An 11,529-nucleotide genomic window follows, 5' to 3' on the forward strand; every position below is an offset into this window, starting at 1 on the left:
ATATAGATATATAGATATATAGATATATATAGATATAGATATATATATAGATATATATATACATAGATAAAACGTGCAGAACTTTAACTGTTATAATAATGTAATATAATTTTGTTGTCATGTCAGTCAGGGTTGATAACGGATATTTTTAACTCTTTAAAACGTAATAAAGATGACAAAATCATATAAAAAAGACACATTTCCCAGGAAAACAGATCAAATCAGGGCAAATACATTTAAGAGAAATACATGTATGTACTCAGTATCTCACATGAAATGATCTAAAGTGGTGTTACAAATAAATGGCAAACAATAAAATCAGGGCCTTTTTCTCTACAGTGGAGATGGAACAATGAGGAAAAACATTGATGTGTGGAAAAAATGGACAACCAGCAACAGCCTGCAGCTCCACGGGTAAGACCAGTCCAGAATAATATTGCTATTTTTAGAGTGTGCATTTTTGTGTGTTGTGAACAATTGTGCAAACATTCTGAGTGCATGGAATACCTGGATTTGCTAAATCCATTCTACTGAGTATCGCGCTCCACTTGATCTTCTATATCCCATTGTGGGGGCTCTGGCGATAACATCTGTAATTAAAAAAAGAAGTAATAGTAAATTATATCTTTGAGTATGTCATTAACTCGGTCTTCAGTGTCATGATCTCCAGATCCAATTAGATCAATTAGAATTGAGAAATTGTTAGATACTTGACTGTATTAAAAAGGCGTGTGACAAGTGTCTTCAATACTCTCAGGTAAGCCTACAAGTCTTGATTGGTGGAGATCGGTATTGTGTCTGGAGCTGAAGCGGTTTGGCAGTGTGGCAGTGAATTAGCATTGATGTGTTTGCCAGAGAAAGAGTGTTTTTCTGTACTGCGTTACTGAAATGAGATGTTGCATCTAGTGAAGAGCGCTGTATTCTTTGGGATTTGCACTGTCAGCGTTGGATGCAGTGATGATGATGATGTGTGTGTGTGTCTGCTGTCTCTCCCATTCTCAGGTTTAGAACAGAGCATTTTGACATGCTCCAGGAGTGTGTGTGTGTGTCTTTCAATGTAATCTCTCGTTGACTGTCAGGCTGCAGATCCAGGATCGCGGTCTGAGGTGTGGAGCAGCTGGCGGTAGGGAGGCAGGATGATTGTACTCCTGCTCTCACAGACCCCTATAGGAGGAGGATGAAGCAGGTCGTAAGCTGCCCTGCTGGAGAAGAGTGAAGGTATGTCTGCTTTGTCCTCAGGCTTCTGGCCCATAAACATTTCTGCTTACATTCATTCAAAGATCAAAAGAGAAAAATATATATTTTGCATAATGAAAATCAAACTATTTTAGGACCTTTTTTTATTCATTTTGATTTTTATTGTTTGATTTTATCACTATATTTTCATTATAAAAATAATTTTTTAAATCTGCATTAAAAAAATGTGTGTAGTTTTCTGAGCAGTTAGTATTTTAGTATCATTAACATGCTTTTTATAAAATTGTTAACTTTAAGTTTTAGTAATTTTGTGTTTGTCATAAATTTATGAATTTATTTTATTTAGTTTTTAATTAATGTAGTACTTTAATCATTTAGATAAAATTGTATATATGTGTGTGTGTGTGTGTGTGTGTGTGTGTATATATATATATATATACACTGTTTCCTAAGATTTACCCTTTACAAGTTTCCAGCCCATTGGTTTTGTGTTGTGTCTCCATTTATATAATAAGTTATATATTATAGTCACCTGCCTTTGCTTTTACACACACACACTCTCACTCTCTCTCTCTCTCTCTCTCTCTCTCTCTCTCTCTCTCTCTCTCTCTCTTTCACACACACACACACACACACATCTTTTAGTATTAGGATGTCTATCAAAAAAAAATATATATAAAACAATTTAAGGGTTATTGGATTTGTGTATGATGCTCTTTTATTGCCTATTATGATATTACGGCTAATATTGATGATTTAATGTTTGAGGAGTTTGCACTAACCAGTGTGGCACAGAAGGAAGAGCTTTGTCTCAAAAACTTTTACTGCTGTGCACTTTTTGCACTTGTTTTATGGCATAGAATAAAATATTTTTTTGAGGAGGAGATCTTGATTTCTCTGCTGGCTCGTTTCTTCTGTAAAAAAAAAAAAAAGTGTATCTATGCACCAGGCTAACTTGGTAATTTGATATTGGGCATCTGATTGCTGCTCCTCTTCTCTGACATATATATATATATATATATATATATATATATATATATATATATATATATATATATATATATGTGTGTGTGTGTGTGTATATATATATATATATATATATATATATATATATATATATATATATATATTACATTTATGTAATTATAATACATTGGCGAAGAGAGTGTCGCGTGTGTGACTATAATATATAACTTTATATTAATGGAACACAACACAAACCAATAGGCTGAAAACTTGTACAAAAGGTATCCTTAAGAACAGTGTGTGTTATATACTCTGTGTGTGTGTGTATTGTATGTATGTATGTATGTATGTATGTATGTATGTATGTGTGTGTATATATATATATGTATATGTATATATGATATATTCAGCTGACTTTCTCAGACCACATTGCTAAAGTGTGTGTGTGTCTACAGATTTGCTTTATTCAACATCAAGAAGATCAGGCCCTTTCTTCGGAACATGCTGCACAACTCATTGGTTCAGCTCTCTTGTTCTCTGTCAGGCTGGAGCTATTACAATGCTCTCTTAGGGCGGGTCTTCCAGCCAGTTCTATCAAACCTTTACAATTAATCCAGAATGCGGCAGCAAGATTAACTTTTAATGAGCTGAAAAGAATACATGTCACACCTCTGTTTATCGGTTTGCTTCTGGCTGTCAATCTCTGCGTTATAAAATTCGCTAAAGGCATTGATGTTTGTACAAAAAAACCACCACTGGGTTCTGCACCCTTTACCTAAATTCATTACTTCAGACTTTATATGTGCCCTCTAGAAGCTTGTGTTCTGCAAGAGAACGATCACTTTATTGTTATCCCAAAGAAGCACAAAATCACTCTCTTTCTGCTAGACTTTACAGTAACTGTTCCCTCCTGGTGGAATAACCAATCTTCCCAACCTCAATCCCAGCAGCAGCTGAGTCCTTAGCCATCTTCAAGATTCGGCTAAAACAAATCTTCAGTCCATCTTTATTTGACCCTCTAACTCTAGCACACTCTTTCTAATTATATTCTAATCCCTTTAGACTGTGACTCTATTCATTTGCTGCTTGTTTTCTTAAAAAATAAAATAGCTTTCTAACCTTTCTGTATTGGTTTATTTTCATTTATTTTACAATTAACACAAGCAAAAAGAACTCTTACAGTAACTTGCTCTCTCTATTCTTTTTCTATTCTGTTATCTTTTTTTTATTTATTATTATTTAAAAGCCCCTTTGCTACATGTACTTTCGCTTAAGCTAACTGAGACTTGTTATAGCACTTATATATAATTGCTCTTTTGTTGATTCTGATTGCTTCCATTGTCCCTCATTTGTAAGTGGCTTTGGAAAAGTGTCTGCTAAATGATTCAAATGTAAAATGTAATATATTAATTATATTACAAAACTTGTGGCAAATAACATTTTTCAATCAAACATTATATTTTCAAAGGAAAGTAAGCTGTGACATATTTTACTTGTCATTTCTCCTTCATTTTCTGCTTTTTCTGATCTCACTCTCCTGTGGTTGTTTCTTTCTCAGGTGCTTTAGAGTTAGCTGATGCTTCTGCAGATCTCCCAGGACTCAAATATATGCCTGGAATTACATCTTGGAAGGTAATGAAGCCTTAGCCTCCAGTCTCTGATATCAGTTTCATGCCATACTGTTTCTGCTTATGAATGTGGTGTCTGCACTGGTTTATGAAGTTTGTGTTAGCGCGGTGCAGTGCGTTTCCCTTCATTAACTGCAGCAAAGAGCATTAGACTATAGTAACAGTCCTCACTGGACTGAGGCCTGATAAGATATCTTGGTTATTAAAGTAACAAGCTAATACACCCTGTATGAAATTAACCAGATCTTGTAATCTGGTTTCATATTGTCAAATTCCGATGATGGTGGTTGGATTAACTTGGTAGCTAGTCTTTAAATGTAGCTACAAAAAAATCAGGTCCAACATTAACTTTTTTTTAATGCACCAATTTAATGCATCCTTACTGAATATGTATAAATTTTTTTTTCCAAAGACAATCAATTTCTAATCTAGCTCTGCGCTTGTTTAATTTAAGGTAATGACCAAAGATGGTCAGTGGTTCTCTGACTGGTCAGAGGTGCTGAAAAGTCGTCACACTCAGATCAGACCCACCATGTTTCCACCAACAGACCCAGAGAAGCTGGCCAGTATGAAGCTGGAGAGATGGTGAGTTGGATTTATCATTTATATCTGTCTATGACACAAAAAAATGTTTGTGTATGTGCTTGGAAGGCTCAGAAGTGTGTTGTACCTAAAGTCTCCCACCAGATGGTAATATATAACCACAGTTAAGTGGAGCAATACTAACGTTGCGCAAACTTGTCATGGGTGTTTGAACTAATGTACACTGATTTATAGCCATTGTGGGATATTTGACTTGTGTTTCGAGTATGCGGATGTTGCCCCATCACCCAGAAGACACTGGCCCGTTTATGGTTTTTTTGTGGCTGTGTTGGTTGAAGGAAGGCGACCATGCCATGGAACTGGCGTTACCCAAAGGTATTAGGAAACCCAGACCTGTTCAATGTAATATATGCAAACAGAGCACTGAAGTTGTAATGAGAGTACAATTATAGTATCTTTTGTCGTTATAACCTAACACCAACCCGTTTTCTGTTTTTGGATCTACCTGTTGTATTTTGAAATGCCGGAGTAAGCTGGCATGTGTACCACTGTCTCTGTCCTCTCTTTGTCTGTAGATTTGTCATAAGGATGTGAGCTCACTCAGTGAGGCTGGCTCTGCAGAAGAGCTGCAGGATGGGGGAAGTGTCCCGCTGGCCGCCCCTGTGGGAGCAGTGGAGGGCCGTGAGAGTCCTGCAGAGGGAAACCCGTCTGTCCCAGATACTCCTGGACCTCTTAGGAGGTCAAGAAAGATGATGTCTGTGTGTGAAGTATCTTCAGCCAGGGTATACATTGTGTGCGTGTGCGGTAGTCAGCCTATTGTTCTCTCTGCCTGGGTTTTTTCATTCATTCTTTTTGTTCTCTCTGTGTTGTGGATTTTGGGATGCACCAATGATGCACACACATTTTTAGAATGAAAGCTTGACCGGTAAATTACATGATAAAAATCCATGTAACACAACAGGGTTTAATAATAAATAATCCTTATTATAAATCAGTAGATCTGCTATATCTTCATTGAGGTTAAACCAGTTAATTAGCAGGGTTTAGGTAAAAAAAAAATAAAAAAAGATAAAATATTAAAATAAATCAATAGCCTCGTGACAAGAACAGGCAGTAATCATTTTAGGGTATACCCAATACAGATGAGGGCGTTTGGTCCAACACATTTATTTGTAAGAAAACGTGAACAGTGCATTGAATTGTAACTCTGAATCTGTTTCAAGGGTTGGAAAGGCGTTATATTGAATTGTGGTTTATGTGGTGACAGTTTGAACCTTTATTTTTTGCGGGATCTGTTGTTTCACATAATAGTAGGCGTGCAACAACTCTGCAGTGTTCTGTAAGAGTTCAGATTTCCATTCCTGAACATATTGGCTTCCATCGTTACTTGTGCTGCTGATTTCAGCGCGCCCTGCTGAATGGTGTGTGTGATGTACAGGTTTTCTTCAGTGCTGTGCTCCAACATTGACATGACAGTGGCTCTGTCTGTGACAGCCCCCCTCCTCCAAAGAAGATGAGAAACTCTTTGGCTTCAAGAGGATCCTTTTGTGTTTTCTGACAGAGGATGATCCACATCTCCACTCCAGATCCAAGTGAGTCGCCCCTTGCTCTCAAAGCCTTGCTGCTCAGTGCAAATACAGTTTACAAATAAGCTCTCATATCTATCTTGTGTGTGTTTTGGGAGTATTTTGTCTGAAACACTTTGTGTTTATGGCTGAATGTGTACACTCTGTGAGTCGCGGTGGAGCCTTTGTGTGTAAAAATATGAGCATTTATCTGTTCTTTAAGCTATACATCCTACGGTATGTGATGAATGGATGATACGATCATTATCATTCAGTCTATGTGACTCCGTCTTTGTTTGTGATGAATGTTGTTTATTTTTCTCAAACAGATGCACTGATGCCACAGTGCTGGCAACCCGCCATTTGACTTGTTGGAGACAGCGCCTCCTGCTCCATATGTGCTTGGTGTGTTCAGGCGCTGTGCGCATGTAATGTGTGTTTCCTGTCTGTCTAACCATCATTTATTTCTGGCTGTGATATTTCTTGGGGCTGCTGCAGGGCTTTCTCTGACCTGTCTCCAGATTTCCCCAAGCTGAGCGTGCTGACTCGCACCCGCGAAGAGGGAAAAGATTTAAGAGAGGGTCACCTGTGACATGGTGTCCAAAGAGGCTCCGCAAATGTGTTCTGCTTCAACAACCGGAGGAAGAGAGGATATGAAGGCAAAGGAGCCAGGCGCAACACACACACCAACACACACACAAACACCTTTCTGGACGGCCCCTCATTCAGTGGCGCCCAGTGTGGCGGATGGACCCCCCCACGCCTCGCATCATGATCTGCAACTCTATCTGTGCTTTTTTTTGTTCTAGTGCCCTGTCATGCCAAATTCTATCAAGTCAATTGAAACAAACCTCTGTGACTGAATGGCTTTCACGACCAGACAACAGGAAACATACTTCAAAACTGGGTTACGTTTGGATTACAACAAAGAACACCACCCCCAACAGGTTATTGGTAGGACTGGGGTGCAGAAAAACTGTGGGGCATCTATTTACTTTTGTTTTATATAAAACGGTGGGGAAGCGTGACCTCAGACGCGGCAGGTATTCACAAAGGGCATTGTATTACTTAATGTTATTAAAAGGAGAAGTTTTTTTTTTTGTGTGTTTATTTATCCATCGTGAGTAAATTTGATGTCCCCCCACCCCCACAGAGCGTGTGTGTCTGGGGTGGACAAGAATAAGGCGACAATATATATAATAAATATAATAATATCTCATAACTGAGTGAACTAATAGGAAGAAACAAATTAATATAGTAAATTAGTAGTAATAAATATATGTTTGAGGGGCTAAGCACAGTATTCTGACATTCAGTAAAAATAAGAAAATATTTTTTTTCAAAACTAGAATAAAACAAAGACAATACAAAAATTTTGTGAAATAAGAAACTTAGAGCTAAACTACTACTGATGACTGATTAATAATAATAGTAACTGATAAAATTCTAAATTATGTATTGCATCAGTAGAATACAAACAAAAATCCAATTAGACAAAATTAAAAAAAAAACTTCTAAAACCATGTTCATGTAGAGATTATGAACATGATAAAATTTCAGAAAGCTAATGGTACTAATGATCGTTTATTTAGAGTTGTTTCAAAAGTACTGATCTTATGAATTTTTACTTACTGGGGACATGAAAGGGCACAATATGACGAGAAACAATAAAGTGATACAAGTGATTATTTGGTTATTAAAAAAAATGGGTTTACCACAGAAGTGAAAGTGGCATTTTATACCTTGAAACCAGTACAATAGACTTGATGGGAGGTTAAAGGACAGAACGCCTTGTAAGAAAGTGTACCAAAAATGTATTTAAATACTTCGATAATGAAAGTAGCAAGTGCTAGTTAAACTTTCCGCAGGGTTATAAACACACACAGGCTGAAAGATTTGCGTCCAGAGTGATGTAGAAAAAAAAAACAACCAGAAAAATTTGTTTAAGACAAAAATGTGAGATCTAAAATGAAAGTGCTGGGTATGTGTTTTGGTCGCTTTTTGTGTATATGATCCCAGGAGGCACTCCAGGAATAGATGATATATATACAGGATATTGATGAGTCATAGAGATGTGTTTTTTTTTGTTTCAGCTACTCGCTTCAGAGTGGTCCTATAGGTTGAACAAGTTCATCTCAAGGTGCCGATTAATAACTCAGCCTGCCGGGACTGAGACTGCTCATAGAGAGGGGACTTGCAGTACCCATATGTTCCAACTACAGGTCCTATTGAGTTTTTTAACTAGAGGAAGATCGGTTTTGTGCAGGTGTATTTATTCTCACATAGATGAAGTAAATGGTTAAAAAGATGTCTGCTGCTTTCCGATGGTATGCAGTTAAATTGGGTACAACGGGGGAAAGAACTGAGCAGTTGTCCCAAGCAGGCCCACATGAACATCAGTATAATTCATGCTGAGGTTACACGACGTTCTCTTTCGCAGGCATTAAGGGCTATGTTGTGTGTTTTCTGTGTATGTTTTGTAGTGTGTTGAAAAAGCAGAAAGATGGAGTGGTTCTTGACTATATTGTTTTGACTGTGTCTTTCTCCAGGGTGTTGTTAACAACGCTGTCTCCTACATCAGAGCACCGGAATACTTGTATTCTTTTTTGTAGTATTGTCAACATCAGTGTGGTAGGACGTGAAGGTTCTCCTCAAGCGCCAGTAGAAACCCCATGCTCAGCTAAGCTTTGAGATTGGATGGATGGTTCCAAATCAGGCCCAAGAGAAACTTTGGTCCGAGCAAATTCAGATCAGAGGCTGCTGGTCTGTGCCACTTGTGTGAACCTTCTAGTGCTATGTCTTAACTGACTCTGAAATCATAGCCAGGTAAACAATGCAGAGCGTCGATTTTTGCAGTTTTGAATGGTTTTGTCAACAAGTTGAAACTTAACCCCGTTTTTTGGTTTTTTTTTTTGTTTTTATTTTTTATGTAAACTTAAAAAAAAAAAACATGCTGCACATATATAAGATTTTTTTTTGTTTTTTATGTATTAGCATTTGATAAAATAGATCAAAATACATAACATTAAAAAAAAAAAAAAATCAAAGGCACTTAGATGAAAAAATGTTTATTTTCTTGATACGTTTAAAACCGATTTGAAAATATTTACAAAAAAAGACTTTACATGTGCTAAATTTCATCGTGTTCGATTATTAATATGTAGGTAATAATAAATAATGTGCATGTGCGTATTAGTGTGTCCATAACTTCAGAAATAAGTTGTACATGATCTGACGGTATCTGCCGCTACCAAAGTCCCGCATACACTACTTGTTCTTACGCCTAGTGTGTTTGATGCCACTATTCAAGTAACAGTTTAGTTGTCCTGTATAGTAATAGTTAATCAATGTCTACAGAGTTGTGTGGAATAGTTGTTAAAGCAATCGTGTGTGTGTTGAATACATCTATGAGTTATAATGATATCACTTTTCCTATTACCGATACGAGGTATGTCAGAAAACCATACTGTTTAAACGACAATTCATAGAATGGGGGGACGACGTGATGTGAAACTTCTAGTATTATTTATTATACAGTAAGCAGAATAATTGCTACACAAGGGAAACAAAAGGGAGATCATGGTATAGAAAGCATTGTTTTGATCAAGCGGTAGAGAGGCTCCGCTGTCTCATGCAAATGAAGGCAAGGACGCAACCCACAGAAACGACGTGCTATAAGATAGTCAGACGGCAGAAATATAAAGACACCATTAAAAAAAAGGGAAACCATAAATGACAGTGAGTGAACGGAGACTTAGTTTTTTTTAGTGTGGTACAAAAAGTGCATCAAAATGACAGGAACACAGACAGTAGGATGTTCGTGTGTGGACACTCTAAACAAGGGACCGCCAACTGGTTTATCGCACGTTAACGCACAAACATTTCTTCTGTACGGTACAGCAATGATATAGAGTTATATTACAGACATTTTATGCTTCATGTAATTTATGTCCATTTATTGCATTTTTTACTGTATATTGTTTTATATTTGCTCATGTAATTTTAATTATATTGTGTTGTTTGTGTGTTTTGTGTTAGATATTAGTCATTTATATTTGTGTGTTATATAAGCACACATTACAGCTAACAAAGGCGTGAATTTTTATTTTTTTGCCATTACTGATATATTTCAATATTTCAGCTCTGCAATGAATATTTTGTTCTCAGTCTTTCACCAGGAATGGCAGCATTGGTTTTAAGATACTACCGACCTAAGTACGTGCTGCGTGTTCCAGTCTATATTTACAGCACGGTTATAAACAAAAGAGTCTCGAGATCTATCTAGTCTCCAGATTGTACCTCATTCTTCCCTTCATCGTTCAAAGCCTAGTGAACTGCCTCGTTGTCTGTTTCCCTACGGTAGGACTTCCTTCTAAGACTAACATTCCAAACCGATTGAACCGGATAGTTGATTCCAATAGAGCTTGGTGTTAGCTGTTGCTAAGCTAACAACTACAAACATTCTTGAAAAAAGTTCTAAAATGTAAATTTTTACATGCATCGCGCACAGATATATTGAGTAAATCAACTTTAGTATCACACGAATTTTTTTTTTATATATATGGGAAGGCTAAATGTAGTGCTGCCTTAGGTTTAAACCATAATTTGATTTTAGTCAGTGCAGTCTTTGATTTCAGTTTTCTATATTTTTTTGGAGCAGCATCTTCATTAGGTTGTAGTTCTAAATGTGCAGTGTAGGTAGGCGATCCTTGCTATGTGTTCATGTCTGGGGGACTCCCTGTAGGCGAGGTGCTGGGAGGTGTGTTGTGTTGTACGCACACAGCGCCTGTGGAATTGGCACTCCTGACTTCCATCAGCCAGTCACGAGACAATGAATGGGAGATTGAGCGCTTTGTAGCCATACGCCCCTTGTCTGATAATTAAGGGCTCGAACTGATGCCCCTTGCTTCCTCTTCACAGAATAAATAGCTCGTCATTGTCCTCTCTGCAGAAAGCTCTTTTTGGGCCCACCAGACCGTCTGTGTTCACACACTGTGGCCCTTATTTGTGAGAAAACTAGTCAATCAGCTGGATAACGTGTTCTTTGTTATCTCTCTGTCTCCGTCTCTTTTTGTGTGCACACAACAACAAACCACACCCACCATATTATATCAGCAGATTTGGTTTAGTGCCATGTGAGCTGGCTTATACAGATGTTTCTTCAAACGTTAAGGAGTTTCTTTGTTTGCTGAGCTTTTAGCGACACAATACGAAGTTCATCATCCTTCTGTTTTAAATGCGAGCAACAAGCAAATCATAGTCAGTTGACTGTGCATGCACATGTGAGACACCCAGTACTCGCAGCAGCTTGCTGCTTGTTTGAAATCTAGCTGAGCAGTTGTCAGGTGTGTGGGTTAAAACCAGGGAAATTAACCTGGGCTTAGAATTAATACACACATACCTCATTCATGCATTTACTTAATTTGATATTTTTGTAGATTGCTTTATTGCTTGTTTATTTGATATTTTAAATATTTATTTACATATTTATGTTTGATATTCAGGTGTTTTATTTTTCATTAACATTTTAGATCTATTTATTTATTATTTTGACACGAATTTAGATGTTAGTGTAAGTTGATATTTTAGACATTTGTTTTTTGATAATTATTTTAGATGTTTATTTTAGT

The 11,529-nt window shown here is 37.1% G+C and overlaps 1 pseudogene; it reads left to right on the plus strand.

Annotated features, from left to right (window-relative positions):
• LOC122144653 overlaps window positions 1-6,491 on the plus strand; it is a 12,339-nt pseudogene extending 5,848 nt beyond the window's left edge.
• Window positions 6,492-11,529: the final 5,038 nt, after the last annotated feature.

The sequence above is a fragment of the Cyprinus carpio genome, unplaced genomic scaffold (assembly GCF_018340385.1).
Source record: "Cyprinus carpio isolate SPL01 unplaced genomic scaffold, ASM1834038v1 S000006747, whole genome shotgun sequence".
Classification (NCBI taxonomy): domain Eukaryota; kingdom Metazoa; phylum Chordata; class Actinopteri; order Cypriniformes; family Cyprinidae; genus Cyprinus; species Cyprinus carpio.